Below are 23,937 nucleotides of genomic sequence, written 5' to 3' on the forward strand. Positions count from 1 at the left end.
CTCTCTCTCTGTATCACATCCACACCACGCAGAGTCCGGGGCCACTTGGACATTTCTCTCCCCGCTCAGGATATTTAGCAGCAGGACTGCAGGCCGTGTCGGTAAATGTGCATCTTGTCTGAAATGCTCCAGCAGCGCATTTAAAGGTAAGTCCTGTAATCTGCTTATTGTGGATCCCATCTCCCCCCCACAGATCTGGGTGACCTCCTCTCTTTAGAATATCCTAACAGCAGTCAGCGTGGGACCCCGCATGCTGATGGGGGCCCCTTGGTGCGGGGCTGCATTGCTTTATGATGTTTGGATTGTGTTGAAATTAGGCTCTCCCGTTAATTCTCCCATGGAAACCAGGTAACTTGTTTTATTCGGTGCTGTTGGTGTTTCGCAGCCACAGCTGAGGCGCTTAAATGGATCATCGCGAACAGAGGAGCGCATATTCTCGGTGGGCGTGCAGGATTCCACGCCATGTTTCCATATCACCGGCGGCACGTTTATTTCTTTCCAACTTTTTTTTTTCTTTGTTTTGTTTTCGGTACCCGCATTTTTTTTTTTTTTTTTGAAAGGTGACAATCCTCACAAAGCGCGTCTCTCGTTTGTTTAGGATCACGCATGACAGAAACTTGTGTGGACGCGCCTCTGGATCGTGCAGCGCAGACGCAAACCGCTCATCTGCTGCGTGGGTTCCCACGCGTTTGGTTGTGGTTCTCCAGCAAACCTGCGATCAGCGCGTTGGAGGGAGCATCAGATGCGAGGCATGATGCCAGCCACTGTCTCTGTCTGGGCGCAGCTGCCACACCCCTTCATTGAAACCCGACGCGCCGATATTCAGCCTTTTATTTTGTATACAGGTGATCACATGCTGGTGCTGCTGCAGGAAATCTCATGATATATTCACATTTCTGTTCCACCCACCCCTCCTCTTTCCATGTGCCATGTTGGTGCGCCTGGATCAATATTGGCTGCTGTAGTGTTTCAGCCCTGTGTGCCAGTGGATTGCAGGGTGTCTGTATGCAGACTGTGAAGGGGGCAGGCATGACTGGTCACATGAGATGAGAGGGCAACCTTCAGTTGTCTGATGTGCAAGGGAGTTTCTTTGGCACTTTAATGGCCAAAAGTAAATCCTCTTAGCAGCTCTTTCACCTGCGCCCCACTGCCTGGACCTTGGCTTGTCAGAAAAAGACACATGACCTTATAGGCTGCAGGCTCATTCCTCTGTTACACACCCTTTATGTATGCCCACCCTTCACATGGTTTGGGGGCGAGCAGGACTGTTCAGGGGATCCCAAATGTTGGAGCCGGAAAAAGAGCTGCCTTTGGTAAATTCATGCAATAACACTTTGCATGCAAGTACTAGATTTATCCAGTTTATTGGCTAGATGCTGTGTTTATTGCCAGAACTTCAAAAGCAGGTAGATCTGAAGCGGTTCAATCCAAAAGTTAATTCATTTCTTAAACTTTGTTTTAAAAAAGGAGGGACCCACTGAAATTATTTTGTTTCTTATGATTATACCCTAAGGCTAAAGGAAACTAATAATTTTTTTTTGTCAGATAAGACCAATTAAAAGGCATTTTTACGATATAAATTTGATCTTATGCCTCACATAATAACAGGAGGCTTCCTTCACTAGGAGGGTAAGCTGCAACTTGGATGTTATGTCTGCACACAGGTCTGCTTATTCAAAACTGAGTGGAAGGAAAGGTTAGAAAAGGATGCACAAAAAAAAAAAAAGCACTGTCAGATATTTTAGAGGTTTTTGAATCAAACGTGTTTGAGACTTTGAGGAAAATTCTTGGGTCTTAGACATTGTCTGGGCTCGGCTTCAAGAACCACCATTTACCTGTCTTTGCTAACCAACTGCTGCACAAGAAACCCCATTAGAAATGTATTACTTTGGCTAAGGAGCTAAAAATCCAGGCCTTAGAGTCTGGAATGGGCATGAAATTAAAGTTCTGAGAACCAGTCAAGCTTTCCTGGTGAGCGAAATCAGGAGCTATGTCATGGTTGGCACAACCAGGTTATCAAGAGATTTTAAAGACCTTCATGCTTCGCTTTAATGACAAGTTTCATGGAGATGCTGATTTCATTCTGTGGCAGCAGTGGTCCACTTTCAAAACCACCAATAACTGGTTTGATAATCCAGATATCACACGCTGGACTGGAAAGCAAACTCAGCTGACCTAAAACCCAAAGAGGGAAAGAAAAGTGAAACAACAGCGACAAAAACTGACATGCTGAAAGTCGTTAGGCAGCCTGGGCTTCCTTAAAGCCTCAGCAGAGCCACAGACTGATTTCAATCCATGCCATGCTGCATTAGTCCAGGAAATTATGCAACCATTCATTGTTATTTTCATGAATCTAAATGCATTTTGCTAAAATGGTTTCAGGGCTAGTAAAAGTGCTGATGGAAAAAACAAAACAAAAATCAGTCATCTAACACCATGATCTCTAAGTTTAAATGTATTCACCCAGTAAGGATGGTGTTCCTGTGGGAGTTAAAAGCATCCTTCCAGCAGTAAATGCTCCTACCCCGCCCCAAAGTCTCCCATGTTAAAAAAAAATCTGTCCTTTCAGAATGGAAGCTCCTTGCCTAATGAGCCAAGCAGTTTCCACTTCTGCGGCTGTCGCCTCTTTTTCTCCTTTTCGCTCAAAATGTCATATTTTACCGAACCCTGCAGTCGAGTCTCTCCTCCAGCAGCTCTTGTTCCTGCTTGGTATGCTGCTCTGCCATGGGCAACAGCCCCAATCATTTATTTTACTGACCAAACTCGCATGATGGCTAACAATCAGCAGCCTTCTCATTACATTACTAAGTGCACTGACCTTTAGGGGAACGTGTTTATGCCTCTGGTCAGCTATTTAATATTCTCATAACAGAATTATCAGCTGACACACCGTACAGAGTAGCTGTTCAGTTATCTAGTGCTGAAATCGTTGCAATTTTCAAAGAAACTTCTTGTAAAATCATTCTTCTTTTCAAAGTAGAATCTATATAATGTCTGTTTGTGGATGTTGATGAGTAAAGCTGTAAACTATCAGTAATTCACTAACATTTCCTCCTGTTATGCAAACCTGGTGGGGGTCACTCAGCTGCATGTGGTCGGTATATCGATCTGTCTCTTTGTTCTGCATGAAAACAGGCCTCTGTCATGACCAGTGGCCACCGAGGAAGTAATGAGCGTGAACCCATAATGACATTTTAATCACAACGTGAATCACAGGAGGAGAGAGAGCAAACAGTCTGCTGCAGCTGTGCTTGGTCAGGTAGCCCCACTGTGCAGTCTGGGAGAAAAAGAAAAAGTGGCCCGGCGGGAAATTTCATTATCATCCAGGTCATTTTTGCAAATGTACAATTTTACTGCAGGAGATTGCAAGTAATGGTGTGGGAAACATGGTGACCATCGGTGTGATGTTTTTCTATTAGAGGGATAGAATGTGATAGGGTTAAACTAAGAATGATATAAATAAAAAAAATGTTTCTTTGATTGCAGCTTTTCTTTTTTTTTTTTTTTTTTTTACAATTTCTCATTTCTATCCTCTGGTACATCTTACATCCTTTTTTTTTATCAGTTTTCTTTCTTTTTTCAGTGCAACCTTAAATCCTGAGACAAATCTTAATTTAATTTATTTATTTATTTGACAGGGACAGTGTACATTAAAAAGCATTCCTGCAAATGCGCCAGAAATAGCCAAAAGGCTTTTTTTTCACCTGTTGTCCCTGGACAGATCTTAAAATTGTCTACCTAAAAAAAAAAAAAACACACCACAACAGTAAGCACACTACAATGAAAAATACAAATATAAAAAGAAATAAAAACAGCTATAACTCATCAAAACTGATTTAAAAATACAGAATTAGTGTTCGCTGGACTACAGAGGTTCATAAAATAGAATAAAACATTAAAACTATGTACATATAAATATATATACATACCATCTTAGGAGGTGGTTGCCAGGTTGGTAACTAAGCAAGCTGTGTTTGGCGGCCAAACTCAAAAAATATAATCTGTGTGTTGTTCTGTGCTTCTTCCTACTTCAGAGATTTTTCTGAATTGGAGGTTCTTATTTTGTTGTACACATAGTGAAAAAAAAACTGCTGCAGACATGAAACACAATCACAGCTTTGGTTTATTAGCCATGTTTTGTTTTGGATCTTTGTCGGCATTTAAAAAGAAAAGTAAAATTTTTGTTAATTAGAGAAAAAGCTGAACCAAAACACCAAAAATCAGCTGATTAGCGATACTAGCAGTCAATATTGGCGTCTTTCGGCGAATGTCATGGATTCATCTTTGGAAACTCAAATAGTCTGTGTCTTTAGATTGAACTCCAGGATCAGGTCATTGGTTGGAATATTGTTTCAGCTGGCATATACTTCTTGAAACCAAAGAATTTTCTTTCAAAATTCAAGTTTTTTTTTTTCTCATGATATTTCTTTAGTTTTTGTTCCTTATCAATTGGCTTAGATTTGTATTACAAGTCGCTTGTTTAGTAAACTAGTTTTTATTTCCATCAATAAAGTCGCTGGTCATTTTAATTATTGGGAACTAACTGCTTGTGACATTTTATTTACTTAGCCCTAATTTATTAGTTTTTTCCTTCCAGTTTGTGTTTGCTGTGCTGTCTGTGTCTAACCACCAGTCTTTGTTATAGTTTAGATCATTAGTGGGGGAGGCTGCTTTCCATCAAACTGGCTGTATATGCATAACTACCCTTTACTGTCCTCATGCATCTCTGCCAAAGTAGATGTTTAAGTATTGCTTGCTTTTGCCTTAACTTAACCTGACATGCCAGATGGTTTACTTCACAGAGCCATCTGGCAAGTCCTATAGAGAAACAGTTTACAAAAAGAAGGCATCATTAAAAAGGGGAAAAAATGCAAGAAATTAGATGATGTATTTGGTCTTTCAAAGCATGACATAAACTTTAACAAAAGTGATTCAGTCATACATCCACAGAAATGATCTGCAGGTTAAAGAGGCTAACCAGTTGCTCATGTAATGGTTGATTACACCATCTGAGATACTACATGATCCACCTACTTTTTAAGGAAATGTGTTGTTAAATCTGCTCTGGCTAAACAAAGACTATATACTGTATTGGATTTGAAGTTCCTACGCTGCTGTGCCAGATCCTGAAGGGTGGCAGAGGAATGTCTGGCCCAGTTCAACGTGGCGATACTGGAGAATTGAGCATTTTTTCCTGATCAACCTTGGTCTCTGTGTGACTTTAAATGTGAAAGATTCTACGAAAGAATTTCCCTAACATTTAATTCCATAGAAATGTTATTGTGGAGATTTGAGGTTTTGGTCAAAGGGGAAAAAATATTTCTTGGCTAATGTTTACATTCAAGCATTTTTAGAAAATTAAGACGAGGATAAGACACAGAAGCATCGATATAAGGCCACCATTTTTGCTTTTTGTTTTTCTTCCCTCCTCCCACACACAGCACCATCTTATCTAATTTACACTAGAAGTACACACCAGGAAACAATGCTCTCTACTAACTTGTTGTCCTTTCTAATTAGTTGATTTCTAAATACTTAAAATGGCTTCAGAACAAAACTGGTTTGCCCTTATTTGTTTAGTTACACTTAAACATGAAGTGGCTGTTTTTTTTCTCAGCTTGCAGGTTTAGTAAATTCTGCTCTACAGTACGCTGTGCGAGCTATGTTGGACAGATCAAATGGATGACAAGAGATGCACAACATTTTGAGCATTATCTGGCATTTTTTTTGGCCAGAAAATAAAAACAAATGGTGGAATTTCTTCCTTTTTTTTTCCAGCTCCATGTTGCCATAGAGATGAGGGGTAGAGGCTGCTTTCTTCTCAGAAAAGATTTTGAGCTGCTTTGTTTTGTAAATGTGCCAGTATAAAACTCCAACAGTACGATGTCCCACAGTTAAGGAAAAAAAGCAACTCATATTTGAATAAAAAATATATAAAAAATAAACCTTTATCATATAAGTTTTTATTATTCCTACCTGCAGCTTGTGAACCCTAGTGTTAGAACATTGTGAACTTCATCTTAAAACTGTATACCTGAACTTTGGCTTGTGTGACACCATGAAGTAGACTAAAAGATCCCTAAACGAAACGCATACTGCTGCAATCTAATAATGTTTATATGTTGATAAGAATACCTAACATCTATCGATCTAGCAAGGTTACATTTTTTAAAGGTTTTTGTACTTCAGCAGAACACATTGAGAGCCATTATTGAGGGAACCTGAAAGGATGAGGAACCTTTCCAGGAGGGAGCATCCTGCAAAGTTACTCAGTGTTGTTACTCACAAATGAAGCCCAGAGCAATAATCTTTAGCAACGCAGACCTCTGTTAGGTACAGTATTCATGATTCAGCAATACGAAAGAAAATGGGGAAAAAAGAATCTATTGGAGATGGGGATGAGATCAGTTTTAAAATTTATGAAGGACCCATCGTTATCCTAAGTTTCGTCTATTAAATGCACTTAATGTGTGAAGGATGCCTTTGTTTTATCCCTCAAACAGAAATGTCCTCATCTGGAAAAAAAAAAAAAATATTGACCCCATTATTGCATCTTTTACTGTTTTTGTTGACATATTGGAATCCGATAAAAAACAAATTTTGTTGTAGGCTTTTGTCGGAATAAATCCAGATTCACTGTAAAACTGTAAACATTTAGTTTGAGGCGCTTTTTTTTGCCACAGTAAGCGAACCATCATCTCAACCTTCAGCTGACAGAGTAGATGCCCAGAAACGGGTTTGTGGCCTCCTCTGCTATTACTAGCCTGCCTCTCTGGCAGAAATCCCTGCTGCCATGGTTGCTACCACCTCCAGGCTCATGCCTCTTAGTCACCAGGGCAGAAATGTAACCTAATCAGGTGTCTGCAGCTCCTGGTGCATTAGCACACTTCCCTGCAAGCAGCGCCCAGATGGCTGTGTTGTCCATAGCCATGTGTCCCCAGTTACTGAACAAGAGCCTGTAATTTTTAGTTTTCTCCTGGTGTTGAACTCAGAAATGCTTCAGGTGTTACAATTTACCTCCTTCTGATCTCTTCTTTTTGTATTTTTTTCTGCTTTGAGCTATCTGATCTGGAAACAGAACGCCCAGGAGCCGCCCAGAGGTTACAGGAGAACACCTATTGCATTGCAGGGAATCCATAAACTGAGTCAGAAAGTCTGCAGTCAGGAACTGAACCAGGCGGCTATGCTCCTATTAGGTTTAATTTTAGATGGACCTTGTAGATTATTAAATGGGGACTCTGTAAGGGCTCCAGTAAAATCAAAAATAAACTGCTTATAGTGTTTGTAGTTCATACTATAAAATCAGGAGAAGAGGGAGTTGTATGAAAGAAAACCCCAGTCTTCTATTTTAAAGATGACCTCACTGAAGTCCCCCACCTCACAGCTCCGGGGGTCCCTCTGCAGTTGGTTGTAACCGCATCTGCTGCAGAAAGAAGTGCTGTTCTCTTTACTCAACAGGCTTGTTGACAAATTTGAACATTTCTATCACTCATCAAAGTATTTCTGTGTCTGTGACACTGGTTTGTGGAAATCGTGAAATGGGGGAATTCCCCAAGACGTGACTTTGGAGCAGATCACAGCTTTGTTTAGAAGCCGAGAAGGCGATCATGGTGGGCGTATACTGGAAATGAATCCCGCCTCCTTTCAGCCCTCCTGCAGTCTGAAGAAGCTATTCTTGGGTTTTCCATAAGGATAAATTCCTCCTCTGAATATTTTGCAGCTGACGTTGAATGAGGAGTTGCCCCCCCATAGGATAAGACCACTGTGGCGCTGATGGGTCGACTGTAGCAGAATAGGAAGGACAAAACACAAGATTGATGATCCTGTACATTGTGTTACCACTAAGAATAAAAACGACAGATTTCTTCCAAATCGGATGCTTTTTCATTTACACCAAGCTAAATGGGTTTAGAATGAATTATCATATGTCAAACACAAGACAAGCATGTCCTCAATTCAGTTAATCCCTATGACTGAAAAGCACTGTTCATGCTGAAAGCTGGTATTCTTCTTTTTCTTGTTAATGTTGTAGAATGATGCACCAGTCAATCATCCAGTGCTGAAAACCAGGTTTCCTTTAATCTATCTTTTTTTTTTCCCCTTGTCTCTTTAAAGGAGAATTCCGGTTTTTAACACTTTTAGCCCATTTTCTGTAGTGTCCAGGATGAAATCGAATGATTGACACCAAAATTTTGACAATTGGTCCTGTCTCTGCTTTTTGGCTCATTTAGAATCCACCCCTGGCTGCTTCAGAATGGCTTCCATAGTGCACATCCGATAATGTCCTTAAAACAACCTTAAACGTTCTTTTTTTAAAATATGCTACTCACCGGGTCGTCAGCGCTGTTCAATGACGTTCCAAAAAAAGTTTCGTAAAGAAAAAACGTTCCTGTAGTGTTTTATTTAGCATTTTGTAAATCCCATTGAGTTCTGTTGGAATAGTCAATATTCCCCTGCCACCGGAAACGGAAATGGGGCCTGTTTACACAGTTGTAGTCTTTTCGCTTCACTCTGTGTACTCCGACGTCGAGAATCAAGAATCCACCTTTCGTATTCCATTTTCAGAGTTTTTTAAAGTGTTTAACAGAGACGTTAGCACCTCGACGTCGGAGTACACAGAGTGAAGCGAAAAGACTACAACTGTGTAAACAGGCCCCATTTCCGTTTCCGGTGGCAGGGGAATATTGACTATTCCAACAGAACTCAATGGGATTTACAAAATGCTAAATAAAACACTACAGGAACGTTTTTTCTTTACGAAACTTTTTTTGGAACGTCATTGAACAGCGCTGACGACACGGTGAGTAGCATATTTTAAAAAAAGAACGTTTAAGGTTGTTTTAAGGACATTATCGGACGTGCACTATGGAAGCCATTCTGAAGCAGCCAGGGGTGGATTCTGCATGAGCCAAAAAGCAGAGACAGGACCAATTGTCAAAATTTTGGTGTCGATCATTCGATTTCATCCTGGACACTACAGAAAATGGGCTAAAAGTGTTAAAAACCGGAATTCTCCTTTAATGCTTCAAGTCTTCCAATTTTCTCTCATTCAAACACATTATTGTGGAGCAGCATGTACCTAGGTGTGCTTGGCTTTGAGTTGAGTAAAAAGGGTTAGTGGCCTGTTCTTTGATGCATCAACTCAAGTCTATCAGGGCATTCTCTATTGTCATATTATTGTTAGTGCATTTAAATAAAACATGAAAGATTTGACTTCAGTGAAAACCCAGAATCTGGTTTGGTCCAATGCAGCTTGTTGTCATGACAGTCTCCACCCTCAGTCTTCCTGTGGTTGGCTGAAGAGCCTTATTGCTCTATTGATGTAGAAAGTTGAACTCTGAGAGCCATCAGGGATGAATGTAACCGGTCCAAATGCTGCCATGTAGTTGTGTGGATGAGAGTTTTAGAGTTTTATAAATTAGATCCTCATTTTTGCTTATTTGCTATGAAAACGTGTAGAAAAACGCAGAGAATCTGGTAATATGATTCGTAAAAAAAAGTTGGATTGCAATGAGTTGTGCTGTTTTCCCGCAGTTTTTTCTAGAGCAATACATAGCTATCGCTATGTATTGCTCTAGAGCTTTAAATATTTGCGTGTGGCAATGCATCAACAGGTGAGGTGAATAATCTACTAAACACTCTCTGGTCTAACTTAGCCAGGTTTGCTTTTTCAGTTGGCATTAAAGGCACATTCAGGACACCATAAAGTTTTAGAAATATTTTAAATATTTTAAACCTCTCTGATGCACCTCCTCTATATCCCATAAGGGCAACTAATTAAAAGTCTGCAATAGTATGTTAGTTTATTTATTTTTTGGGAATAAAATGTGATTCCAGCAACCTCAATTTTTAAATTCACCCTAAAGTATTTGACAAGCAACACATTCTGCATTTGATATGTCTCTCCTTTCTGTTAACGTTACACCCCTCTATGCTTGGTTTCAGCCAAGCAGAGCAGTGTGCACAAACTGTATGTGGATATGTAAACATTCAGCAGGTCCATTGGCCTGGAAAAAAGTCATTACATCTTTTTTTTTTAGGTTTATCTGAATCATTGTACATCAAAATGCTTCTTTGTAGATATTTTATTAGAGGCATTTATGGCCCTAAAATAATAGCTCACAATTTCATTCAAATTGGCTATTATTTTTTATAGATAGTTGGAAATAAATAACTTAAAAAAAAAAAAAATCATTGTTTACTAAATATGGTAATTAGTGTTGACTTTTAGCTCTAATAGCTTTGGCGTTTTGTGTCCAATTGCTGCACAGTTTCCTTTTTTTTGTATAGTTTCTGGGTGCAAAGTCCAGACAAATAAAGTGCCACTAGTTATTTTAAACAAAGGGTCAGAAGATTGAACTCCATTTATACCAATAGCAAGTAAACTTGAATATATTTCCTTTCAGTTTTAGGAAGACCATGTCTCACTCCACAGCCCTCTGTAGTCGATCTAACCTGACACTGCAGAATACTGTGCATGGATGGGCCCAGAAATAGCCCTTTAAGTGGCTGTTAATGTATGAGCATTACACAATCATGCTGCTGGTGCTCGGTGCCCTTGGCCAAAAACCGTTGTCTGCAGGAGTCCAGTCAGTGATCTCTGCTTCCCTTCCACCCTCAGCTGCTGCTTTGTAAGGTTGTTGAGTTTGAATAAAGCTATATAAGGGAATCCTCTCTTTGTTTATTAGTTAAGGGAGAGTACATGGGAGGGCTGCCAGGCCCTCCAAGTAGAGAAACTGGGACAGAGAGAGAAGAGGACCTAATGCTATTCAAACAGAGTACTCTGCAATGTGGAGCTGTAAACATCACTCCTTTATTTAAGGCGGTGAAATGATTGTGGCAGCTGGGCCGTGTTACTTCTGGGAAGCTCGGTGATAATAAAGTGGCTGAAAATAGCCTCTTTTTTTTTTGCATACAGGCAGTTGCACACAGCAATGGCTTCATCATATTAGCTGCACATAGATGAGGTTTTATACAGATTCAAACTCCTTTATCGCTGGTAATAACTGGTAGAATTTTCAAGGCTCTGATGGGCCATAGCCCAGCGGAGATGAGCCTTATTTTAGGTGTTGGATGTGGTTCCAGTTGTCTTTTATGATCCTCTGTATTTTCTTGCATATGTAATTCAGCTCTCTTTTAGTGGGTGCCTGTTACCTAATCTTTGCCCTTTTTTCTGTGTAGCAGTATACATTTAAAGGTCTAACATTCTTCTTTTTTCTGTTTTTGTTGGATTATTTGAAAAATAAACACGTGTGGTGCTTCATGGTAGGGCAAAATGATATTAACCTGGCATAAGGCAGATTGATCCATGCGATTCAGTTTTAATTCTATTCAGTATCCATCTGGAAAGGCTCCTGTTGAAAGTTTATAAAAGAGAGAGACATTCAGTATAATCCTTTGAACTGATTGGGTAAATGAAGTTACACCTGCCTCCCGTGTCAATATTTAGTCAATCAGCAACAGTACCAGCTAATATTTATCACTTTCATGATTTGTTTCACAACTAGCATTTTTAACTGATAAATTAAACTCTTAACAAATCCGCTCAGAACGAACGTGCAAACATCTTATCCATCCACAAAGGCAAAAATCACATCCTTTTGTTCCTTTTTCAAAAAGAAATAAAGGTAATTCCAGCTTAAACTGTAGTAGCCATCTTTGCTTTGCTTCAGTTTTCCACCACATTCCTGTACCAAGGCTAATGCACATGCTGGCCCTTGGCAAGATGTATTTTTTTAGGAGTTTGTGAATTTAAAAATCCCACAACAATTCATATAGCTTGCAAGGTAAAAATGATAGTGCCAAATATCAAAATTAAGATTTTCCTTTGAACCAATTGTGCATTTTGTTCTGATTATCCTTTGCACTACCTGCAAGCATTTAGATAAATCAAGGGTCTTGGTGTTATTTGTTTTTCACAACCTTAAAATGCTCTTTCATTGATGGAGGACTTATTTTGGGAGCAAAAATGCATACTTCTAGTCACATGCATGCATCTTCATGTTAGCTGCAACACCCGCTTTTCTTCCATGTGGCGGCAAACCCTTTTATGACCGCCACCTAAAGGGCTGAAGTAAGAAAGTTAGTGTCTTACTCCTGTTAATAGTAACGTGACCAAAAGTGTGTCTGCAATTTAAAAATGGCATCTTTTTAAGTTGCAGTTATACTGCAAATAAAATTATTTGCCCAGCCCTACTTCATAGGGATGATATACTTAATGTTTGACAATACCGGGAGCATAATTAAAAGCTGCTCATGATGAAAAGAAATGAAGATATTGTGTGAAAGGGAAAGTCTGTGTTTTCCACATTGGCGATCAATGTCCATGGCTCTGACTTTTAAGTCGGTGTGGACTCTGTTTCATATCCACATGTCTGTGGGAAGCTTGTTCTCCAGCTGGGCAAGAGACAAACACAGCATTGTCAAATCCCTCTGTTTAGATGGACTCAGGCATTTTGTCTTTTTCAGTGCATAGAGAATGCCAGCCTTGTCCTCAGTTTGGTGACTTATCTTCTCATTGCAGAGCACAGCTTCCGGGAAAATAATTTGGGGGTGCCTCCCCACCTATCTGCTCCAGCTTTTCAGAATAACAGAATTATGTCTTAATGTATTTTTTTCAAGAGTGGTTTCCTTGTACTCATCAAGTGACAGAAAAGTGTCTCTCTTACAGAAATTCGATCTGGATTTTTCTCTGGCAACAGACGCTGCAGGGATTATTGATTTAAATGCTAGTTAGCATTTCTAGATAAGAAATGCTGCTTCTGTTCTCATCCCTTTTAGATCACCTACAGTCTGTCCTCTCAATGGAGTCTCAGCTGTTTTGCCAGACATTTTGGGATTCGTTTATTTATTCATTTTTCTTTGCACAGCTGTGTGAGCAGGTGAAGGCTCCTTAGCAACCTGGCATGGCACTGTGTTTCGAGCTGCCAAGCATTCCACAGCTTTCCTTCCCTCTAGAGGGATTTAGAGAAGCAGCCTGTTTACCTGAGATGGACATTCACCCATCTTCTCTTTTACAGCAGAGGTTTGGCATGAAGTGTTTGGGGATGGATGAGTCTATCTCTAATAAATGAATGGCACACTTTTAAAAAATCGAAATAGTTTGGTCAGCATTGTTTTATTACAATTTGATGCACGCTAATGCCATTAAAAATCCGTAGTGACATAATTACAGTTTCATGTCACTGTGTTGGTCTCACTGGGCTAAAAATCCTCTGCTCTTAACTTATCTGCAGTAGTACCTAACAGCACAGTCCAGGTAAGTGATGGATGAATGCAGCAGAGCTGAAAGTAGGTGAGACAGAGGAGTTTATGCATAATGTGTGAACACAGCCTTCTGACGGTTTGTGAATACTTCACTGTGAGTTAAGAATCTGCAATCCTTTTATGTAGCGTGGCTTAAATTTATAGTTCCTCGCGCCTCTGTCTCCTCTGTCTCTGACTTTGGTGTATTTGTGGGCTTCCTACTGACAGAAATGCCATCCTGGAGTCGGCCCCCGTCTGCTGACTGAGCAGGAAACAGTAGCAGTCCTCCCTCCCAGCACCCCTCCACTCTGCCTCTCCTCTCCTTAAGCCGAAGCTCATTCTTTATCCTTCTTCTCTTGCCTCCCTTATCTTCCCTTCACTCAATTTCTCTTGCCCCTATCTCTTGTCTCAGCAGCTAGCGAGTGTGTCACCACCTTGGCTGCTACCCATCCACAGGGATGAAGTGGCACCAGAAGAGCTCACAGGGCAATAAATCAGCCGACAAATTCAGAAAATGGATGAAAAGTAACGTCTTCTAGATTAATGCATGCTCTTCTTGTGCGGCTGCTGTAATATTTTTAAACAGTTATCTGGTTTGCCTACATAAAATAAAATAAACTACTTCTCATGCTTGTAATGGGATATTGGAGAATGAGTTAATAGGCATTAATTTCCCATTCCAACCTAGAAGAGCATATTTTGATAAAGAATGATTTGAGATTTCATGTGCGGTTGGTGAATGCAAACAATGAATCCTTTGACAAACGTATTCGCATAATTTCAGTTAGCTAAAAATAATTAATAGACCTCTGAATATATTTTTTTATTAAAAACACACAAAATGGTGTTAAATGGGGGTATGAAAAAAAAAATGGGGCAAAATACGAAAACATGTCTGACCACTCTATAATTTTTAAAGTGATGACTTCTAAAAATGGTGTGTTTTTCACAGTCTTACATTCACCATTCACCATTAAACAAAAAAGTAATCAAAAGAAAAGCTTTATGCACCCATCTTATTTTAAGGAGAAATGTTACGCAGCTGCCAAAATATTTTTCGAAGCAAACTGTACCAAATGAAAGTTGGTAACCACTGAAATGAGCTCTGAACTGTTTTCATATAATTTGACTCTAAAAGCATTTGCATTTTCTTTTTATTCTCATTTCTTCTCCACCTGCCCCCACTGAACAAAGCCGTCTATTTACCGTGTATGAGGTGAGCCTGGGGTGGCTCCTGTCTGCTCCTAACAATGGACCTGACAAGCAAACGGGCTAGGCTTTTACTGCAGACCGCTGTGGAAAAACAGGCTTGAGGTGACTGGATTGTTCCTCCCACAATAGGCAGTCCAGGTCCTGCATGGCCGCTTACCTCCTGTGTCGTGTTTTTGTTCTCCTTTCGTGTCCCAGAGTCTCTGAACAGCACCACACCTCTTTTTCTATTTTTTTTTTTTAAATTGGTTTTCCTGCCTGTAGGTCAACTCACCTGCCTGAGATTCCGGTCACATCCGACCTTTGCTGTGAACCAATTTTCCTTTGGACTTTTGGTAAATTGTCACTTTTGAAATGGCCTTCATTTGTCATAAATTCTTCGCTGCCAAAGGAACTGATGGGAAAGATAATTAAAATGTGTGTTGGCCCTTATTCCTCTTGACTATATCTGTTTTTCCAAGTACCAACGCAGCTGGAGGTCCGGTGGCACAGCGCTAAATGCCTGCTCACAGCTGTCCACTCTTCTATCGGATTATTGGACGCTCATATCCGTACGACTGAGATGCAAAAGGAGATTAAATCAGCAGCTCAAGAAGAGGGTTGGACCATCCTAATCTGCAGGGCTTCCAGAGCTGAGATGCGGCTTATAAAACTGGGCTTTGATGATTTATTGTTTCTTGTAAAAGATATATAGTCTCTCCTGTGGCTGCCTGCACCAGTTTTTGCTTTTATGGGTCATTTGTCAGGATGGATTTTAAGGATGAGCACATGTGCACTAGACAGGGTGAGGAGTAACTCATTATACAACCTGGTGTGAAGCAGTGTCCTCGTTTATGCTATTTCCGCTCTTGTTTGGCCTTATCGGAAGCACCAGCATATGTAGAGTGCTGTAAGTCAGACACTTTTCGCTCCAGTTAAGGTTATTACCACATGCTGCTTTAATGAATGTAAAGTAGCTCAATTCCAACAATGGATAAGACGGCTGTCCTGCTGTGCAGTTGGTTTGTTCTTTGACCGACTACAAGGGATGGAGTAGTACAAGATCAACTTGAACAATTAGGATATAAATCTTATTTCTATCGTCTTTAAACGTATATAACATATTGATTAGGGATGCACGATATAATCGGCCCCCTATCGGTATCGGCCTGTATCGACCTTAAAACTGAATATCGGACATTGGCCACCCCACCGATTTAACCCGATATTTGATCAGCTTCTGAGTTTCTAAAGTCTAAAAAAAAAATTTAAAAATACTACTTCTTTTTCTTCCTCAAAAACTTCATTTCACAGACTTAAAAACTTCTAAAGACGAGGGAAAAAATATTGATACATTAAAATATCACAATATCTTCATATGCTGATATATTGCCATTTAAAAACACCATATCAATGTCTTTTACTAATGAAATATTGCTATACGTCATCGTTATGCTACGAAATCCCCCCAAAATTCACAAAATGTTGCCATATTTTTATATGTTGATATATTGACGCGGTATCGATCTATTTTACTAACAAAATCTCACAAGAATTTGCAAAATATCACAAGAGTTTGTAACAGAACGATGAAAGTAAAATACATCGATACCGCGTTTTTAAAAATCTATTTGATATCAGCATATGAAAATATATTTGAGTATATTATTTTAAGTGTCAGAAATGGATAACAAAACTGCTATTTTCAATGACTACTTATTTTTGTCCAGCTTTAACATCGGTATCGATATCGGTTATCGGCTACGTGAGTTTTAAAATATCGGAATATCGGATATCGGCCAAAATCCCAATATCGTGCATTCCTAGTATTGATTACATTTGTTTTCCAAATGCTGAGTTTAATAACCAAATTTTGTAGTTTTTCGTAGGGGAGCAAAAGTGTAATTATTTGGTTGAATTTATCAGACGGTTGTCCTGCATGTAGCTGCTTTACGGCTGTACATTGTTGGACATGACAACTTCATTTTAACAACAAGATAACGAGAGTAACTGTTGGTGCTAATTTATTTCCTGAACTATGAGGGAAAAATGCAGCAGCCCTTTTTTTAGCCGTCCGAGATTAACCATTATGTTACTCTGCATACAGCCACAGAAAACTCATTATAAAAGCTTTTGACCATTGATAACACAAATAACCTGCACATTTTATATAATCTGGAGTTGTAAAAGAAGATAGGCGAAGCTAATAAAGACCTTTTCACAACGGTCTTTGTTCAGATAGAATTGCTTTTCCTTTTTTTGACTGATTTGAGGTTTGGTTTTGCCTGCTGTTGTTGGGCATCTCTAAGCCTGCTGTCCTGGCTGGTGATTTTTAGTCATGTGAAAGTATTTTAAGTGGGATTTGCAGTTTGATAATATTATTTTAAAGGAGATGAGATACGCTTGATGTAATCTACCATTTCTACATCAAAAGCTTTAATTCTGTATAATTGACTGAGAGGGACTGGATGTTCTCTCACAACGAATTCAGTAGTTATTGTGGACAACTAAATCAGTTCAAATCATCTTTTAAAAGAGGAACTTCCTGATGTTATATCCACTTGTTAATGCGATTTTATTATAATTAGATTTCAAGGAAAAACATCAGCTTAAAAGAACTGCTTTGGTTTTTAGTCTGAATTTGTATTTTTCTGGTTGTATTCAGTTGAATGTAGAAACAAGGCAGACTTTCATCAGAAAAGTTCAAAAGCAACTCTTATGAATACATGCTTTTTCTACGATGCAATTATTAAGATATTGCATTCAGGATACAATCCATGAAAATGATACTGGAGTATCCTTTTTTGTATATTATAGAGCTTAGAAAGGCCAGATATTTATAGACAGCGCAACACATTGCAAAACAGAATAGAAAAGTGGAGCGAAAGGTTGAATGGTTTGTTACATATTTGATTGTAAAAATAAAAACAGCTGTTATTTAGCTCTCTGTACTATGACGACTGCAAGAATCTATAATCCATATACCTATATTTCCCCGCAAATAGAGCTGCAACATCTAGAGACTGAAAACCCATAATAGCTTAAGCCTGGCACGATTGGATAAAGTGTGTATGTGGATGACATGTTTTGAATCTTTATTAAAATGAACGGCTACCTTTACAGAGATATACCTAATCGGAATGAACCGCCGACCAAAATAAAAAAGTGTCATGTAAACATGCCAACTATTCTGATCTGATTTTGCTGAATTGGAATCAAATTTTAATCTGAAATGGTTGGTTTATGCTACTGACATTTTGGTCAGCATGCATATAAATGCTTGTCAGGATCTAGTGATTCTGAATAAGGCAAGCTGACCTGCATGTGCAGTGCTCCCCAGGTTACCATAACTTATTTCCAGTTTAAACGGCTAGCCGCTATGTCCCGACTGGAATGGTTACATGACACATTTTTAGTCCCATCAGCCATTTCTTCTGATTATCTTTGTCCATATTAAGGTAAACCTTAGTATTTCATATCGTTTAATTCAAATATACATCAATCCCATCGTTAAATTCATGTAAGCATAGCTGCTGGGTTTACTTTGGGGATTTCCTTTTGGATGGGGAACTTCTGCACTTCTTTTTACAGCGATCAGATGACTTTCTCTTTCAGCACCGCAGTATGTAGCTCCATCCACTTTTCTTTGTTTCTATCCCAGACCTCTTTCTATGTCCCTCAAAAAGTATCCCCACATTATAATGCAGCCACCATCATGTATCATCATGGGAGATATAAAAATTTATATATATGCACGCACAAAACATAAATGTGCTTCTTTTATGGTTATGTTTTATTAAATCTAGAGGGGAAAAAAAATCCAATCTAACCCAGAGATTCCCTTTCCCCCTTTTCTATGCATTCATTCAGTATTCCAATTTCATAAACATGCCACAATATTTAAGTTCAGTCTATTTTTTTTTATTTGGTTTAGTTGTATAAAGATGGTCTGTTTAAATCTGTGCCGGTTTGTGTAGGTTTTGATTTTTATTATGCTATAGAAAACCTCTCCCTCCTTTGGCATCGCACTAATGCCTCCTTTGTGGAAACAATAACAGATATTTTTGCATTGCAATTTGCAACTGATTTGATACTAATGAAAGACACAAAACAGTTGAGTTTTCCAACTTGGAAAATTGCTTTGCATTTGATAAATGTTGACATTTGCTAATCCCCTACCCGTGAATTTGTGCGGTCTGGTCATTAGAATTTGATCTGCCCATTGATGAAGGATCAGGCGCAAAAAATTGTCTGAATGGTCTACTTATCTGCAATCGCAAATCATTTTGCATCGTCTTTCAAGATCTGCTCCTGGTATACAAACTTGTTTGCACCTGTTTTAAAGATGTGTCAACCCTCTGAAGATCAGGCCCTATATGTGGGATGCTCATTTTAATTTTTAGAGTAATTTAAATTCTTGAATGCAGTTGAATAAAGCCTCTGCAGGGCATTAATAATAGGGAATGCAGGCTAACATTTCCACCCAACTGAAACAAAAGACAATAACAAACTTTCAAAGGACACATGTCGCAAATCTAAAAAACTTGTTTCTTCTTTTCACTCCATGAATGGAGTGAAGGGTTAAGGAGATTTTGGAGGTCTGGTTTTGTCTAATTGAATTAAAAGCTCGCCCCTCTGTTAGGGACCCACCCCCCTGGATGCATGGACCTAATCACAGAGAATCTGCCGTCTCTTGAGAGCGTAGAACGGTTGCCTTGTTTAGAAGAGAGCTCAGTTGTGTGTCTCCTTGTGAGTAAAAGCACTTTGCCTGTTATGGTATGTGTTATGCGTCTGTGTGGTGTTTGATTTCCAGAAATTGTTTATAGCTAAATCACGGAAAACTGTGTGCCTGGACACTTCCTGACCCTCTGACCTGCTTGACCTGCTGTTCTTAAACGGAGCTCCCATGTAACAACTAGACGTGAACGTATGTTTGTATGTGTATTTTGGGGGGGAGGGGGGTTAGGTATGTGATGCAAAGCAACAGCTGTTCTCCAGATGTCCTCAATTTCCAAAAAGGGTGGTAAGATGATACCCCTTATCTACGACATGGTGGCCCCCCTCAAACTACCCTCAAATACTCCATGTTTTCTAAGCATCATTATGATTCTACTACTTTCTGTGTTTGCATTTTAAAAGCTATATTGTATGGATAAATGCAAGTTGTGGTAAAGGTGCATAATCATACAATTGACACAGAGATACTTTTACCAATTTATTTACATATTATATATAGTTTGCATTTATTCAAAAACTAATTACTGATTAAAATCCTAATTACTCTATAGATCATTTTCTTCTAGAGGCTTATTAGCATTCTATAATAAGGCCAGTTTTAGACAGTTGGCTCCTAATAAAGATGCAGTTACTCTAGTAGGTACCACAACCCGTCCATTTCATTATCAGGTCCTGATCCCATGGACCCATTTTGCTAATTGCATATCAGGAAATGCTACTTATCTTTAATGGTGTTGGGAGACCTTAGCAAATTAGTTAGTGCATGCAATCAGTGTGTAGTGCAAATCTGATCCCTGCTCTTGGTCATGATTCAGGACATGCTTTCCATTCATAGACAGCTAGACAGGAAAAGCATGCTTCTACTAGGCTGCTTTCCTTTATGGATTGCCTCTAAAAAAAAAAAGCCTTGTCTTCATCTTTTAATTTTATGTTTTTCTTTCTGTTGTTAGCCAAACTTGTTGATGCTATTTTGATGGTCTGTGACTGGGTTGTGCATCAGAAAATCTAATCTTTCTGGTTCAGAAATGAAAGCCTGGATTGAATTCAATTGAAATGCTGTTGTGCAATCTGAACTTTGCCATTATTAGAGGGAAACCACTCAAGTAATGCTGAATTAAATCAACTTCTGAAATGAGAAATGTGCAAGATGTCATTGCACGTTTTGAGCATCATCCAATGACAGGCGCTGTGGCCAGCGAGATGTTGGGTTTACGCTGACATTACAGTTTTAGACAGAAGCAGGTTGTGTTTTGTATTGTGTTTTTCGACTCATCTCTATATAACAAAAAGTCTATTTATGACAAATCTTAAAGGTATAGAGGAGGATGTTCCTTTTTCCAGATGGATAATCAGAATAAGTGGTCCTCCTAATTGTCAGTTATTCTGGTGATGTGTTTACATAAGGCCGTCCGACGTGCTCGTCCCCATTTTCACCTACCGGTGGTGATTCTGACATAGTGGAAAAATTGCAAATCTTTTGGAAAGTAAGCTCGTATGATTGATGCAAACAGCAACTTTTAAACAGAGCATGCACAAGGAGAAATCTGCTTGTACATGCTCTCGCATGTGTTTAATAGGCGTCCCCTCTCAAAACGGGTACAAAGATATGCATGTGCATTTTTTTTTTTTTTTTTTTTTTTTTTTTTAAGTCGAGCGGGCAGGTCTTTTCAAAAATTCATGAAAATCCTGCTCTATACATTTTAAGGGTGACGAGAAAGGACAAAAAAAACACAGGAAAACTTTGCCAATGTTGGTGAGATGCAGGATACCATTGATTGTTGAATGCACACCAGAGCATCAGGCTGCCGATATATTGACAGGATACAACTGCTCAGTTATGGAGTAAAATAATTTGCACAAGTCCTGAACGTTAAATGGAAACATGGATGGGTGAATATTATGTCTTAGGTTTATGAACAGCTGCAGCTGATCTGAATCACCCTCCAGGAACAAATGTGGCACAGAGGCTCCTTTAAATAGAAAGGGGCTGCCTAGTTGTAATTATGTTTGGGCAGTAAATCAGCAGAATATAATGAGGCTCCACCGTAGTTTTGGTTGATAGGTAGAAATTTGCATCAGGCTTCCTGTAAAGTGTTATATTTTATTGACACACAAACCTCTAGAAATTCATTTGCAGATCCTCTGTAATTGATACATGTTCCCCCCTTGGCCTCTGTGTGATCCAGCTGTGTTAGCACTGTTTGATGTTGAGACATCATGGTAGGCAGTTTTATTAACGCCTCCTTTTTAGAGCTGCTGCTGGATGTTTCCCATGCACCTTTTTTTCTGATTTATTCCCACTCTGCCCCGATCGGCACACTCTGATTAATGGAACTGTGGGACAAAAGAAAAAATAAATTCCTGAGTGACAGTTTAAGCTGGCCAGCTGTGATCTCCTCAACCTCAGGAAACTCCAAGTTGAAAAAGTTTAGTTTTTATATGCTGTTTCAGTTCCCTTTGTTTCTAAATTTGGAACATTTTACCAAAGCAAAGCAAAAACGTCTCTCAAACTTCTAAATGTGTTCTTTTCTGTGGGTATGGTTGAAACCCCACTTTGATTTGGGTTGGAGAAGGGATGCACAAGAATGTAAATGTTTTTCTAGTTCTGTAATGTAATGTTTCTGTCTCCTAGGAGTTGTTTTAGTTGTGTTATTCCTTTTAATTTCCTTTGGTAAAATGATCCATTTCCAGCGATTAATTAGCTTATTTTAACTGTTGTTTGATCTGTGAAAAGTTTCCTTCTCATGTCCTGGAGGGAGTTTATTAATTAGCTCCGCAAGACCATGCAGCAACGCAGAATATAAACACTCTAATACAATCTGCTGCAATAATGGGCCGGTTCCCATGTCTCACAGGATCAGATCACGCAACCAATTAAAGCCGCCTGATGCTGTCAAATGTCTGTTTCCATTTCGTTTAAATGCACTCTTCAAACACTCTTTTCACAGCTGTGTAGTGCTGCTGTCAGTTGACCTATAATTAATATAGGACCCTTTGAACTAATTAGATGAAATAGTGACAGAATAGAGGTGTTGGAATGGGAGCAGTGCTGTAATTTAAATTCTATCTTGAAAACATCCAAACGCCTTTTTTGCAATGACTTCTACTTTAAGTCTTATCAAAGCAAGAATTCTAGGGTGTCTCTGTTTTCCTTTAGATAAATGTAAAACATGTGCTCTTTGAGTACATAGGTTGTCTTGAATGGCTTCATGGTGGAAGATCAGATGAACGAAGACAGTGGCTGAGCTCTGCAGTGATTCTTTTAGATGACGGCAGCCTTCAGGCAGCATCTCAGCATGATGTCATTTATCTGTGGCCTTTATGTGTTTGAGCCTTTCTGGAGGTATTTCTTTAAAATCCACTAATAGCATTCCTATCTATGGGGAAAGGAATGGATAAAGTAATTTGGGAATAATTTTAGATTGTTGAAAGCTCAGTGAAGGCAGAGTCTACAAACTATATATGCATATAACTATATATACAATCCATATATAACACCAATTACACGCACTTCTCAACTAAAGCTATATATAATCTGTAAATCTTTTATCTGCTATTACATCATTATTTATCCTGTATTATAACCCCACAAAAAAAAAAAGAAAGCATACCGTATATATATATCTCATAACTTCCTCTATAAGCTATATGAATAGAACAGAATCGAATAGAAAATTGTCCCACAATGGGGAAATTCTGGTATTACAGCAGCAAAAACATTATAGCAAAAATATATTATAAATATAAATACTGTGCACTTGGAGAATAAATTAACCAATATCCAGCTATGGACATTTTTAGAGTAATGGATATTTGAAAATAACTGCAACATCAGAGATGTGCAAAATGACAGCAGCGTGTTATTTACTGACTAAGGCAGAAACTGTGCAAAATCAGCATGAATGTAACAATTTGTTGACGTTCTTGGGAACAGTGATGGTTATAAAGTCTTAAAGCTGCTGGCAGGAATGCATGTATGCACATAACTTCCATTTATTTATTTTATAGCCTCTTACAATTACTCTCTCTTTACATACACCATTTATAGTCAATACATGCATAGTCTCTGTGCACGTGTTAGTAAATATTTATATCCTGTATAGCACTTCTGGATAGATGCAAACTACATTTACTTGCTTTGTACTTGTGACTGTGTATAACAATAAAGTTTAACTCTATTCTATATTCTTCATTTGTCAGAGGTTTGAAATGTTAGGAAAGTAATATTTACTCTTTAGGCAGCTGGCTGCTTAGTTGTTGATTAATATGATATGATGCAGCGGAGGCTTTTTCTTTTATTACCTTCTCAGTGGAATTTGAATGGTTCGTTGCCTCTTAGTGAAAACAAAACTGAAGCTCTTTTTGGGCCGTTGTCAGCAAATCGATGATTCTCAGCAGACAGGTCTTTGCTGTTGCCAGTTTCCTGAGTCAAGCTTGAACTCCAATGTAGCACCAATTTAACAGTGGTGACAAGGTTGTTTAAGAGTGCAGCTGCTTTTCATTGGCTCCTGTATTTCTGTGGTTGCTTTATGATTTAAAGTGTTGGACTCTGTGTAGTCTGTTCCTTTTTAAGCTTTTCAGCAAATTTAAATCCATGAACAAGAGCATACATTTGCATAGCCAATATATTTATTCAAGTTCTACCCAAAAGATGTGAGAGTTGGGCCATCTGCTGTAAAAGCAAAGCAGCCCTAAAAATCATCTATATGTGGAGAATCATTCACTGTCAACCATCAGTCATCTAATCCCCCAGCTCCTGGCATTTCC

At 38.9% G+C, this 23,937-nt stretch overlaps 1 protein-coding gene across 1 annotated transcript in view; it reads left to right on the forward strand.

The window, feature by feature from the left end:
* Positions 1-23,937, forward strand: part of LOC107082772 (talin-2-like) — a 97,222-nt gene continuing 73,285 nt past the window's right edge. The window contains exon 1 of the mRNA XM_015371609.1: positions 1-146. The gene's annotated coding sequence lies outside the window, so the exon portion shown is untranslated. The remainder of the gene's footprint in view (positions 147-23,937) is intronic.

This window comes from Cyprinodon variegatus, unplaced genomic scaffold, assembly GCF_000732505.1.
Source record: "Cyprinodon variegatus isolate N-32 unplaced genomic scaffold, C_variegatus-1.0 Scaffold61, whole genome shotgun sequence".
In the NCBI taxonomy this organism is placed as follows: Eukaryota; Metazoa; Chordata; class Actinopteri; order Cyprinodontiformes; family Cyprinodontidae; genus Cyprinodon; species Cyprinodon variegatus.